The sequence below is a fragment of the Gobius niger genome, assembly GCF_951799975.1.
Source record: "Gobius niger genome assembly, chromosome: 3".
Taxonomy (NCBI): Eukaryota; Metazoa; Chordata; class Actinopteri; order Gobiiformes; family Gobiidae; genus Gobius; species Gobius niger.
The window spans coordinates 30272284-30287317 of NC_136854.1; the positions used below are offsets into that span (position 1 = coordinate 30272284).

General features: G+C 42.6%; 1 protein-coding gene across 9 annotated transcripts in view; it reads left to right on the forward strand.

Annotated features, from left to right (window-relative positions):
- tenm3 (teneurin transmembrane protein 3) overlaps nt 1-15034 on the forward strand; it is a 627437-nt gene that overhangs the window by 260061 nt on the left and 352342 nt on the right. Inside the window, exon 1 of one of the 9 annotated variants that reach the window (XM_079553235.1) lies at nt 9488-10240. The exons of 7 other annotated variants lie outside the window; for them this stretch is intronic. The gene's annotated coding sequence lies outside the window, so the exon portion shown is untranslated. Of the gene's footprint in view, nt 1-9487; nt 10241-15034 lie in introns of those variants that run through there. One more of the 9 variants, XM_079553236.1, reaches the window with a different exon arrangement.

Below are 15034 nucleotides of genomic sequence, written 5' to 3' on the forward strand. Positions count from 1 at the left end.
CAAAATGTCGGCAAATCTCTTATCATTATATACTTATTTATTTGTCAAGAAAATATAGAAATTCAATGCCAGGGAACGTACCATAATGATCAGATTATCCTGGGTTCGATTCCCACCTGGACGGGGCCTTTCTTTTGTTTGCATGTTCTCCCTGTGTAGGTTTCCTCCGGGTATTTCGGTTTCCCCTACCACTAAAAACATGTACAATAGGCCAGGATGAATGAGAGTGTGTTTCAGAGTGCGAGTGTGGGCCAACGGATGCAAATTAACCCAAGGCACTGTCCCAACCAAATAAACACATAGATAAATAAATGTATTAATAAGACTAAAATGAATTGTGGCTCGAAGAGAATGAACCTCATACATGTGATATTTGTGACTCACACTAAGATGGATTAAACAATAGAATGGCATTGAAACAAGCTATTATGAGGCTTTTCTCCCACGCGCAAATGCAACAAACGCGAGTTATCCCGCGTTATCTCCCATCGACACAGAGAGGGATTAAACCAGCACCTACTTTAGCTCTTTTTTTTTTTTTTCTTGTCTTGTGTTTTGTAGGGTTTTGGATTCTCGGTTCATTGCCCTCTTCCTCTCTAATTCTGCACTCCACTTGTTTAAGCCACTCGCCGCCTATACCCTGCCCGCTCCCTCGCCCGCCCCACATTCCCCCTTTGCAAACTTCTTTTCATTTCCATCTCTCCCTCTGAGGTTGTGAACTTGCCCAGCGGGGGTCCCATACACCGAAATGAAAGCGCTTTCGGGAGCCCTATCATTCACATTCGCCGGGTTAAACATGGGATGTATAAACGACGGGCAGCTGAACTTATATACAAAAAAACACACACACACACCTCCCCCCCTTTTCGATCAAGGCACACAGCGCAGGGCAATAGAGTGTATATTGTGGAGGGCAATGGGGGGTTACCAGCCAAAGCACCGGTGTTAGAATAGCTGCTCGGCTGGAGAGACGCTGGAGGAGAAAAAGGAGCGCGCCCAGTGAAGCTAAGTCTCTCTTTTTCGTGGCGTTCTCCCACTGTTGTGTCCCAGGGGAAGCGCATGCAGGCTAAATTCTTATTCAGTTCTTCTCCTCACAGATTTAGAATGGATGAACCTGACAGGGCAAGATTATAAGGAAGTTAGGTAAGATACACTTTGCGCCACAAAAAAAAGTCATTCTTGATAAGTTGAATGAGATGTTTTTCTTATTCAGTAAAAATTTGATGTATTAGGTTCAATAAGATACATGTTTTTTATTTAAAGTCAGGTCAAACACTTTTTTTTTTGGCTGGGTCCTATTTTTGTACATGAATCGCACAGAGAAAAATCTCCAGATCTTGAGCTGGGTTTGATCAAGGTTAACTATGGAAGATCAAATCTCTCGAGTGCATGTAGGGCAAACCAGAACATCCAGAGGAAAACCCAACCCAGACACAGGAAGAACATGCACACCCCAGATATAACGCTATCGTCAAAGCTTACACGTAAATAATATTTTGTTCTTAATGTTTTGCCTATTCACCTGCAGCGTCTCGCCTGTAGACTACAGAGAAAGATCAAGGCCGCGTTGTCCCACTGCTAAACCAATGACTTTTTTGACTTGGACGGGACAAACCCAACGCAGCGCAGAGTATTCTGTTTGCGCCGACTTCTGCTAGAGCTGTTAACATCCTGAAAAGTTACACAGCGTTGCCTTAATTGAAATGTCCCTGGGCCCTGTTCATCGTTTTGTTGGACACATTTCTCCGATTCACTCAAAAATTGATCTTCAGACTCCCAAATGACTTTCATTCTTTACGTCGCCTCCTCCAAACCTCGTCTGACTGCGGTTCACGGCAGGGTTAGGAAGGAAAAAATAATAATTTCTGCCGCCCCAGCGCATTTTTTCACCGCCGCTTTATCCTCCGGACTTAATATGTTTTACCTTGAGTTACTCGGATCCCCGCGACCTCTATGTATTGAACTTAAAAATGCAACTTAAATGCTGTAGCTACAAACTGTGCGTCCTCGGCTCCCTCTGCCAAGTCGAGCCGGTCTCTCTTTGATAACGTCGCTATAATGTTTTCTTCAATCCATTTGCAGTCATCCATATTTCAGGATTGCATAGAAATGAGGAGTTGCAACTAGGTCATGTAATTTAACACTGCTGGGGGTTTTTTTGGGGGGAGGGGGTGTAAGGTGACAGAAATAACTTGCTATCGGGATAGAGAAAAATCCACGTTTACTGTGATTGAGCATGCTGTGATAGTGAACGGCCCCGACATGAGCGCCTCATAGTCAACAGTTATATCATACACCCAATGCAAGTTATCTTAGACTTTTATCAGACTTATTATGAAAAACGTAACCTCCCAAAAGCGCCAAATGCCTTTAGTAACTTTTGCACAGTAATATCATTCAGAAAGGACTTGGACATCTGCTGTTGAGATTGTCAAGTAAATAAAGCCAATGAAACAATGTGCAAACTATCTTGGAATTGTACACTTTCTTCAGCCTGACTAGTGTTAGACTCTGCTGTAGTTCTGTAGTGCCGCTCTCGTCTCCTTATCGGACACATATCCACAAAGCTCTGGATGACGTGGAGGTTTCTTAGAAGGTGGATTTGAGTTTATCTCCGGCAGAGGTGGGCGAGAGACGGGAGTTTGAGGCGAGTTTCAGAGCAAGGAGGCAGTGAGCCGAGCGTGTTGGCTCTGCCCTGTGGGAGAGGCTTGAACTGGATGTGAAGACAGTGTGTTTAAATCTGAGGAGCCGTGTTGAACAGGGGTACCTCTGATGAAAAGCGCTGGTGTCTGCGGGGGCCCTCCACAGACATGGGATCGAGAGCTCCGACGAAGTAACGATACCAACTCTTTAGTTTAAGTCCACCTATATGGGCTCGACGGTGAGACTGTACATGTCTGTTGTGTCATGGGAAACATAGCTGATATATTAGTTCTCACAGTAACGTTTGAAAGACTGGAGTTTCTAGACAGATCTTTTGAAGACTTACCCAGACACGAGGAGAACACGCAAACGTCTTCCTGTTACAGTCTCTATATCTGGAAACTCTGCCAATTTGGTTATGTCCTGGTTTACTCTTTATTTTGTCCTATGGTTCTGAATCCTTACTATCTCCTTGTTTCAAATTGTGACCGAAATAATAGTGGCCACCTTGATTTAACTAACCTTTATGATCTGGAGTTGCTGCAGTTTGTCTGATGCAGGTTCAGCAACACTATGTGCCTAAAGAATGAGATCAACTAACAACCTGAATCTCGTGCATGACCAGGTTATTCCATTAAAGGGGGGGTATTATGTAAAATCGACTTTTACAAGCTTTACATCATGTTATTATGTCATTCCCTCATTAAAAACATGCCTGAAGTGTTGCCTTGGCAAGTTCAAGTATTTTTGGGTAATCTGTAAAAACTCTGATGCAGCCATTTTAGGGATAGGTTTGCCTGTGTCCTCCTAGGAACGCCCCCACCTCCTGGAGACGCCTCCGAGCTTTCGTCACCAGCTGAGTAACCAACCACTGCTCTTCAGCAGAACCCCTTCTCCACTGATGCCACAGACAGCGTGTGGAGGGGGCGTGTCGGAAAGAGTCAGAGGTTCTTAAAGAGACAGGGGCCTATTTCAAGCCATTCACTACAGCCATTTTGAGAGAGCAATTTTATACAAGGCAGTTATTCTAATTTACTGCATTTACAGACCAGCAGAAGGTTTCGTCATCATTGTAGTGTGCTATAGACTAGTGCTATGTGATTTAAAAAAGCATATTAACCCCTCTTTAATGGATTTCTTCTTCCCTGATGGCACGGACATATCCTAAGATAACAATGCCAGGATTCATCTATCAGGCTCACATGAGATGGATTGGCCACCACAGAGTCCAGATCTTAACCCCATTGAGAATCTTTGGGATGTGCTTGAGAAGGCTTTGTGCAGTGGTCACACTCTCTCTCTATAATCAATGCAAGATCTTAGTGAAGAATGAATGAACACTAGCTCTTTTGACGTTGTAGGAGCTTATAGAAACAATGCCATCGCGAATGCAAGGTGGTTAGAACGTGTGACCTTTTTGTGTGGGAGTGTTCATTGAATTGACTGGACTGAAATCATGACCAAAACAACTTGGCACCTGTCCTGTAAACAAGCGCAACAATTTAAATGTTCCTCAAGAGTCTACTTTTGGGTCACAACCTACTAATCTAGAACCACTGGCATAATATATTTTGCATTATTTTGTAATGCTGTAAACCAATCTCATGCCATTCTCTCTCCATCGTCCTGACGTCTAGACCTGTGTCGAGATGCCAGAGCCACAGGCTGATTTATAGTTCCTTTATTTTAGTCCTTATTATTTTATTTTGATTTGACTCTATCTACTGCCAAATATTTTACTGCCAAGTTTTTTTGTGAGATGGTTCTTGAAGATTAAGAAGCTGTGGCATAAATGGGATTCTGCCATTGCCAGTGGTTTTAGAAAAAATCCATTAATGGAAAGCTCAATCTATTTCAGTTTTATATTATTTGTTTAGCAAGCTGCAAACCAATAAAGAAGCTCTAACCTAGTTTCTTATGAGAAAATTGCCTTTTAACCTTTGTATGCAACGACTGAGTAACAAGGCGGGGGAAAGCGAACAAGCTAATTACTCCTATAGCCGTAGCCGCGTGCTAAATTAGCGTCTTGTACTGTATTGATTGAAGATGCAACGTGAAACCCGCTCGGAGCAGACGCTGAAGAAATTGGCTGGAATATTAAACACACATGAGTCATTTATTACGCACCAGGTTTTCCCTTTCACACCAATCCATCCTCGGCCCGCGCTGGAAATCGAAACCACCGGCCTGTCATCTGCAATTACAGGGGACAATACGGCAATCTTTAACCAAGGGAAGGCTCAGTCGGCCGGATGCACAAGACAAACTGGCCTCCTCGGACCCGGAGTGTGTTAATCAGCGTCTGCTGCGTGTGTTCGTATGTCCCTGATCGAAAGAAATGCAGCTTCTACGCACATGTGAGCCATGCATCACGTATACACTGCACTAAAGGGGGAGCGTTAACAATAAATAACAACTGTTTTTCTTTCTTTCTCCTTCTGGCTTAAGTCATTTTAAGCACAGTATCTAAAATTGCAGTTACGCAAACACATAGCAAGCAGATCATTGGTATCTATCTATCTATCTATCTATCTATCTATCTATCTATCTATCTATCTATCTATCTATCTATCTATCTATCTATCTATCTATCTATCTATCTATCTATCTATCTATCTATCTATCTATCTACTGTAGATAGATATAAAACATTAGATATTTATGCTACACTACATTCTTTAAAATAAATAATACTGTGCAAAATACCTCACCTTATATAAACACCTGCAGTTTACTACAGAACTCTAGACTTGACAAAATTTTGATAATTGATTTCATTTCTAGATCATAACATTTTGGTTGGTTGCAATGATTGCAAGTAATTAAAACATTTGATTAATGATTACTGTCTTTGCAAGCTCTCAGCTGTACAAAGGTCTTCCATTGTAGAAAATTGTAGTTCTCAAGCCTTCATCTGCACTGTGATTTCCTTTGATGAATAACTTAATATTCTGAATGCAAATTTAGTAGAGTAGATTCATTATTGTGTAGTGTAGCGGGGTGAAAGAGTCATGCTCTGTTTGTACAAGTGAATTCTGTAATAAAAGCGTCCACATCCAGGATTAAGGATAACTCGGCGCTTTATACCCTCTCATGCTTTGCCAATGGCCTGCATGCCAAAATCAATACTCCATTAACCTCTATGGGAGATGATGCTTATATCATTAGCTGTGTGCATGCGATGCTTATGATGACGTATGGGCTCATAAAATATTCACAGTGCAGTGTGTACGGGCCTGCGCGTGTTTCGGCTAAATTAGCTCCATGGGCACGCGATCGTTTGTCCTTACATTTCTGAATCAGAATGAGCGTATAAAGTGCGCCGGCGTAAATTGAAGGCAGGAAAGTAATGCGCGCTTGCCCCGGCTTTGGTGCCGTCCGCCGCGGCCTGTAGAACGCTGATCTCACACTGCTCAAATATTTATAACGCTACAAGTGGTTTCTAAATGGACAGAGCTTAATTTAACGCTAAATAAGGAAATGGTTTCTCCTTGACGCCTGCGAGACCGCTCCAGCTTTTGCCTTCGGACCTAATGGCTGTTGTGCAATTTGAGAAAGCAAATGTACTCACGCTCCAAAAACAAAACAAAAACCTTCAAACTATTCATGGGTTTCATTCACATGGTTATGAAACACCGTTATGAAGAGCACTGAAAAGCAAACGAGGGTTAATTGTGTCAACTAAAACAGTATGAATATGATTTTGTGTGGACTATGAATTCGACTAAATCTAAACTGAACTTCCAATAACGCACCGTGAAAAAGCCTTGTATCGAGCAGGAACGGCTCCAGTTCTTTGTACATGCGGGAGCTGCTTCTTGAGGCAGTGCAGTTCCATGAAATATGTCTGAATGAAGCAATATGGAGAGTCCGATTCAAAGAAGACGTCTCACTCCTATTGTCAGTACAGCCCGCTCCCCTGAGGACGTCTTTATAGGTCACTGTCTCGGAGAACACAAAGAGCACAGGCCACATTCGTATACCCACCTCAGTCAAGCTGCGGACTCTTAGTAACGGTCTTGTTAGTCTTTTTAAGCAGTGACTCACACGAGGCTCCTGCTGTACCAGTTGTTTTTTTTAGCCTGTGCTTGTTTCTTAGTGTGTGTGTGGTTGTCTCTGTGCATTGTTGATGCAAAAGCGACGCTAACTAAAATATGGATCAAACCTCGTCCAAGATCTGGCTCCGCAGAGGACTGATTTCCTTACGTCAGGGGTGTCCAAACTATAAACATTAAAATAAATGTTTTCTGGGAAATTGTTCTGTGACCCGCTTTTGGGTCCCGATCCACCAGCCGAGAACCACCACTATAAGACACTTCCCCAAGCCTGCTCCTGTCCATATGCAGGTTGTAAGTGCGTGTTTGTTTGCATAGTTGGGACATACACACATTATGACTTAATTCGTTTTGGCATGCTCGACATCACGGCCATTGTATTTTGCTACTGTTGAAAAAGTCAAGTATCCAATTTTCCCCAGGCAAGTTTTTCCAAGAGCTGTCCAAGTTTTCAATATAGAAGGTGATATATGGTTTGTGACATGTTGACTTTGATTGACAACCCATTTTCCGTCATCTTTCTTGAAGCTTTTGGCGCTCAATTGCTTCTACGCCCACGCAATCATCGCATTGTTCTCTTTTCTGAGCTCCCCAAATCCTCTTTATTTACGAAAAAAAAAAATTACCTTCCGATAGTGCTATGCTATTACCCACTGCATTAAACAGTATCGCCAGCATCATTATTATATAAATCCAGCTTTCCTATTGTGCGGATAAATGATCGTAGTGCACTTTACTGAATTCCTCGGAGGGCTGCTTCAACACATAAAACTTTATTAGCATCTTCTCTCCTCAAACTGATTAAAATGTTACGAGACATGAATGTGTTTTTTTTTTTTTTTATGATATTACAAAGCTTTTGAAGATGTACAAATATGAAATTAATGACTTTTCTTATAGCGCTGTATAACAGCGCACCAGTCAGATTACCTTTGTGGACAATATAGAGCTAAAAATAACTCTCTGATACATGCCTGAGCCTCTTAATACCATTAGATATGGGAAATTTATGTGCGGGGCCAGAAGGGACCAGCAATAGAAAAAACACAGGTCTGAATCACAGCATATGCATAAGACTTACAGTGTTTATTTTTGTGGCCTTAGATGTGGGTCTCTTCAGTTAATATAATAAAGTTTCCTCCTCACAAGAAAATGCATCCTCTCTTGATGCCTATGGGCGACCTGTCAGGATCAGTGGGCGTAAACCGTGTAGTGACCTTTCCGTAATATCCCAGCCAGGACGGTGCATGTCTTGGTCGTTATTTTGTTTTCATTTTATAATAACATTAATAATAAACACATTATTCATTTTTATGTAAATTAACAAAACAAGAACGCACCATGCTCCCCAAATTTAATGGAAAATTGTTTATTATTTCACTAAAATACTACACACATCTATAGAAGCAATGAAAGGCAAGTTTGTGTCATGGAGGACCAATTGTCAGCACTGCCAAAACACCAAGGGCTGAATCTCACCATTGTTACCCAAAAGTAAAGAGCCATCTTCTGCAAATGCCAATGTTTTACATAATATATGACCTAGCCCAGGGACCTTCAACCAGCTTGAGAACTACCAGTAGATCGCCAGACTTTCTACATCTCTATACGCTTGATAACTCAAATTTTAGATTCATTTCTTGTTTGTTCTGAACATGAACACAATCTGCACTCACTTGTAAAGTATCAGGACTAAACTTATGTCATTTCCTTTGAAATACCATCTCGGCAACTAATTCTGAACGACACCCAAGTGTTTCTGAAGCGGCTCTCAGACATTCTTGACGTGTAATATTAGCTCACTGTATATGAATGGTTGACTTTGACGTAGTGGGATGTTCTGGCAGGAAATTTTCAAAAATACTGACAGTATTTCTAGCCTTTTTAGAGTTCTTTAACATGTATTAGTATTAGTCTTATTTACAAAATAATATTTCTCAAAATCCTCTTGGAGACCAGAGGTTCTGTGCTGGAGGGCCGGTTTTTGGCCCCGGGTCTGATGTTGCCTTCTCCTAGTTTACAAGATATAAATATGCACAAAATTTAAATATGAGAGAGAACTTTTATTTAAAAAAAATAATTAAAAAATCATTGCAGGTTTTTTTTTGGTTAAAACAAGAAAACTGGACTTATTTTATGTTGATGTTTTTACACACACACCAATGTTTCACTCTTCAGCCTGCTTTCTGGATGTAAAAAAAAAAAAAAAGAAAAAAAAAGTCTTGTAACCATACAAGATTAAACTAACCACTTGACTTCGTCTTTACACCGTTTTCGCTTGTAAAGATGAAACTAATCCAAGTCCCATTTCCACCTTGCTATTGGCCGGCACTTCACTCTCTGACCTGATCCATCTTCTCTCATAATGCCGTGCGCTCTTTCGCTCTCGTTCTTCCTTTATCCCTCCATCTGTTTTTTGTCTCTCTCCTCCTCCACCTCCTCCTCTCTTGTCCTGCACCTTCAGTTGACACAGCTGGCTTTCCCCACATCGCGCTCAAATCGCCCAACATGCCGTGCCACTCGGGCTCACTGAAACCAGCGCTCTGTTTATGACACAGGCGCAGCGAGGCACACGTCCTCACTGTGCCATGAATACTTGCGCAGCCGCGGCGGAAATCGGCACGATCGCAGCGCCGGAATGCATTTCCCCCCCCACCTTCTCTTTTTTTTTTTCTTCTTCTTTTCGTGGGTTGGGTATCTCCTCTCACGAAGCTCCCACCCCCCCTTGCTCACCACTACACCTCTAGGACACACAAAACCCCGCCACACTCCCCTCCCTTTCACTCTATCTCTCCTCTCGCTTCGAGCCCCGGCAAACCAATCGCGCGCCTCCGTTCGCTTCCCAAGCCCTGCCCACATCTTTCGGCGCAGCCAGCAAGAGCGCTCCAAACTTCCAGGAGCATAGAGAGAGAGAGAGAGAGAGAGAGAGAGAGAGAGGGAGAGAGAGAGAGAGAGTGAGGAAGGTAGAGCCGGGGAGCGCGCAGTCTAGTCGGCAGTAGCCAGCGAAGACACATCGCACTATAGTACGGCAAAGGCAATCCGGCACGCGCTATACGAACAAGAGGGAAAGCCCACAAACCAGCAGCGCTCTTTTTGATCTCCATCCTCACCGACGTCCGAAGGGGGGGGGAAAGGATCTGCCGCTGAGACTACACAAAAGCTCCTTTGTCCATTTTTCTACACATCTTTTTCCTCCTTTCTTTTCCTCAAGTCTCCATCCATACCTCACTCTACAAGCTTGCGGGAGAAGTGCAAGGAACCCGGTACAGGCAGCCAGTCCCGTGCGGAGGAGAGCAACCACACTCTTTTTTTCTGTTGTTGTTGTTTGTCAGGAAAATTGATTCCTAACACAAAAAAAGGAGAAGAAGAAGAGCAAAAAAAAGGGACAAATTGAAACGAGAGGTGCTGTTTTTTTTTTCTTTCCTCCCCGTTTTGCTCAACGCTCAAGAGTCTCCATGCGTGCCTGAAAGGATCCTATGTGCTTTTTTCCCGGAGCGTTAACCCTTTAAAGTGGGCGAAACTGGAGTACCAACACAGACAAGGTAGAGATCCAGCAGCCCCCTTTATTATTACACATCTACCATTACTTCTACTTGTACTGCTGCTGTTCCTGCTGGTTATTGTGCGCTGTGGTGATGTATGAGCGTGTGTGTTGGTGTGTGAGTGTGTGTGTGTGTGTGTGTGTGTGTGTTGGATAAAGGGGAGAGTTGCCCCTTCTCCTGTCAACTGGCTCTCATTGTGTGGAACCACTGACTGCATTTAAACTCATTGACCAAGGAAAGGAAAAAAAAAAAAAAAAAAAAGGCAGTGCTTTGTGTTGCTTTTCGTGTTGCCCGTCGGTTGAATTTGTGCGTTAGGGTTTGGCGTGTGTTTTGGTGAAGTGCAGGGAGAGTGCGGTGGCAGCGACTGCATGGGCCCCGGATTATGGCGAGAGAGTGCCAACGAAAAGGCCAAGGTGAAAACGTGCTGTGATCAGACTGGTAAAAGTGATCAATGCTTTTTTTTTCTTTTTATTAATTATGTATTAGCAATTCTCATGACTGAATACAAATTTTAAGTCAATTTCTCAGATACACTGTCTCCATAATGCAAATGTACATGGGGTCATGTATTTTTTAACAACTCTGCCTGCTCCATGTGTATCGATTTGGGAAATTTAGCATTTTTTTTTTACCTCTAGGCAACAACAAGAGTCGAGTCTATGGGCTGGCAAGCATATTTTTGATATTTTTTTTAATTATTTGCACCGTTAGAGAATGTTTCAAATTAAATTGCACACATCGAAAGTTCTCAAGTATCTACTTTCTTTATTGTCAAGATTGTTACGCGTACTTCTTTACTTTCTGAGCCAATTTATGCACCATCAGAGTGTGCCGCATTATAACATTACCTGTCAAAAGTAGTCAACTTAATTGCGCATATTCAAACTTTACTTTTAAAATTTGCATACGCGCTATACATTTCTTGGTAGTTTTTTTTCTTTTTTTGTCCATTTTGAAGTGGAAGGAAGTTACAGGCGAAAGAAGCCAAGTTCATCATCGAACTGTCAACCTGTCAATCACACGTCAAGGCCCTATAGCCTCCACCCCACCCCCCCTAGCCCTCTCTCTCTCTCTCTCTCTCTCCATCCATCTCTATGTCTCTGTCCATTAGGAACCACTTAGTGCGCCTCATTTTATAAATCTACCTTCATTCGGTGAACTCTGTCTTCATCTGTGTCACGGTCTCTCACACTCAGGGACACGTGTGTCTCCCCCACGCACGCACGCACACACACACACACACACAAACACACACACACGCACGCACGCACGCACGCACGCACACACACACACACACACACACACACACACACACACACACACACACTACACACACACACACACACACACTCCGCTCCACCGTACGACCACATGTAAATATTTCAGCACTTGATCAAATAAGTGTTAGTGTCTATTTGTGTATTTAATTTGACTATTATGATTTTTTATTTTTTTTCCTTTCGGCCTTTGTTTTGGCTGCTCTGCGGTCGCCCACTGCCCCGCACGGGTCGCACCAGCGGCATAGAAGGATGGGTCAAACGCAGGGCCTAAATTTCAGGACAGGGACGACAAAGCACACCTTAGCCTTACACCTGTTCTTGATCAGTGGTTACTTTGTTTTCTTTTTTTCACTTACTCTTTCTATAGAAACACCTCAATACATTTTTAATCGCTTTTTGTTTGTTGTTGTTTTTTCCTTTTTTTCCTTTTTTTGTAACTTTATCGTAATATTATTATGCTTGGAAAATATTTCTAAATTTATATTTTGTTTTATTTAGTTTATTTTTTGTTCCATATGCTTTATTAGACGGGATAATTAAAGTGAAAGGGGGTAAATGCGGGGAGTTGAACTTGCAACACTGAGGCCGGAAGATTGACCTGCAGCCTTAACCACTCGGCCATCTGAAACGTTATTGTGACCAAAATGCTTCCTATTTCTTTACATTATTGATTTATAAAACAATACTCCTACTCGGCTTAGTTTTCCTGACTAAATCGGACTTCAGTGTTTTCAGCATTATGTAATTGTGCTAATGCAAGTGCGTGTTTACATATTAAATGACTTATTTGCATATCAAATCATCGCATGACTCATTCCCTAAACATCCTCTCATTTCTAATCTCCATAAAACTTTTCAATTTTTTATTTTTATTTTTTTCACATTCAAAAGCATACTCTTTTCCCTTGCTTTCAGTATTCATAGAACCATACCAGATTTAACCGTATGGAGGAGGTCTGTCTGTCGCACCTTGCCGAAGCTCCAGCTGCTGCTTCGGTGGAGCTCGCGGACGCCGGGCCTCAAGTGTAACAAACATGACCATTATGTCCACCGTGTGACCGTCGAACGCTCGGGGTCATCAGCGCCAAGGCCGGGAAGACAACCTTATTGACTCCAGGAAGATATTTAGAGTTACAGTTCATGACCAGGGAGGAGAAGAGTTTGGATGCATTTTATATGGAATTCAAAGGCCATGTACCTGATTTCTTTCTGGCAGTGAAATCAAAAAAGTATTCATTCACTGCCCTGGGGTGGACTGTAGAGGTTGGTTGGCGGTAAAGGCAACATTTGTGAAAAAAGACCATGCGCATCTAGTTAGAAAACCTTATCAATCGTTCGTGAACTAGCGTTGTCATGTAGACGTATACCGGTGAAAAGTTGTGATGTTATAAATGTGTTAGGAATGAGTTTGCGTCACGGCTAACGAAAAAATGGTTTAATGTAGGACCTTTAATTATTTTACTTTTTTCCCCCCTGTTTTGAACATCTATGCATTTATCTCCTGTTGAGTTAATGATATACTCACAACGTGGCTCCCGAAGTCGACCCGACCTGCTCCGTTTGACTAAGAAGGTGAAAGCCATACTTATGAATTGACTGACAGACCCAAAATAAACACTTCATTCTCGGAGTCCCTAATGAAACGCACATGTCCGGGGCTGACCCGGACGCTGCTCTCTCACACTGGCGCGATCCGCAGACGACACAGGCGCGCTGAACTTGGCCTTATGGGATCAAAGCATGGGGAAAATGAGTTATTTTGGTTTGTGCAGTGTTTGTGTGCCATGACGAGGTTTTTAGAGAATTTCCTTTACGAATCACGGCGCACGAAACCCTTTTCATCCCACAAATAAATCACATGTAATGCCTTTAACTTTCTTCCATTTTATCCGTTCACAACTCGGCAAAAAAGCAACATGGAAGCGATTTCTTGACACCAGTGGGCATGGTATGTTTAACCCAGCCAATGGCGGATAAACTCAGGAAGGCATGAGGCGCACAGATCTGGCCTCTTTGCAATTTAACGCCACCGCCTTTAGCCCTGTATGCGAGCGTACTTGTGTGCGCTTGTGTGTGTGTGTGTGAGGCAGGTGAGGGTTAGCTGCTCGCGCTCAGCGTCAGAAAGACAAGACGGGCCTACGCACTCGGCCTAATGGCTTCCAGACATGCATTTACATTCCAACGCATGGATCTCTTACCTTTTTAGCCTCCTGTATTTCTTGGCCTCTCCCTTTAGCGACCTATAGGTCTGCCTTTTACATCGGCAAACATCTGAATTGCACTTCAATAATGTGTGTCCAAATCACGAGTCTGTACACACAGGGATCAGGGTGCAAAGCTCTAGGGGAAAATATTAGTTTAGATGTTCTGCATGTTCTGCTTGCTAAAACCGTCTGCTTCACATCTCCTGCCGTTCCTCTTTGTGACCAGCAGAGGGCACAGCTGTTCGTTATGCAAGACTGCATTTACTTTAAATTGAAGTCAACGTGATTGCATTATTGTGGCTTATAAAGATGAATCTGGGTAACTCAGCATTGATACTTTACAACATGAATATTTAATTATGTTTATATTTTTGGAAGGACACTTAAGGAGTGAGAACTGTGTTGCTCTGCATTTTTGCATTGGCTCAGACTGCCCTCTGCAGGCAGTAGTGGGAATCGCATGTGGTAAAACAGTCAATGCAAGCTTTTGTTTTTAATTAACACCGTACTAACAAGTCAGTGATACCCTGATGAATGCACTTTAGCTGCACAACTGCTCAGGAGAGGTCTGGTGATGATTTATGGGCTTTAAAAGTGGACATGGCAGTTCTAGGTTCTATCTATTGTGCAATAAAAAACAGATTGTCCAAATGAGTGTACTTTCTGCAAAAGAAGAAGTAAACATTACTCTAACTTATGTCAGTCAAGATTAATGTTACCTCAGGTATGTTTCCGATGACGAGAGAACAACATTAACACGTCAAACAATTTTGATTTAACAGGACTTGTTCCCGCCTGATACAGTACCTTTAATATTTTAACAGATAAGACAAAGCAAAAACCATACATCACCTCACGGTTGACCTAAAGGCTTCCAGACACATTCCAGCGCATGTATCTTTTTACCTACGCTGTCCCCGCGGCCGCCTCTATCGTAAACTTTTTCAATTAGAGACATAAATTTTGATGCGGCGCGAAACATGGCGTGAGAGCAGGGAAGCAGGGGAGGAAGAGACGAAGAGAGTGATGGATTAAAGGTATTAAACTGTCAAAGCGAAAGGAAACGTGCCCCCCCCAAAAAAAGAAAAAAAAAAAAAAGAGCGAACGAGATGGACATGTCGTAAAGAAATGAGGCCATGAGACAGCGCAGTAACATGTGCCACTGATTAGGATTCCAGGAGCGCTATTAGTAATAATCCAACGTCTTAGTCAGAATGGGCGTTGGGCAATTTATGCATCACGTCTTAGATTTCCAGATGCACAAATAGGAGGGTTTTAGGTAGATTCCATGGAATTAAAAGCGCCAAGTA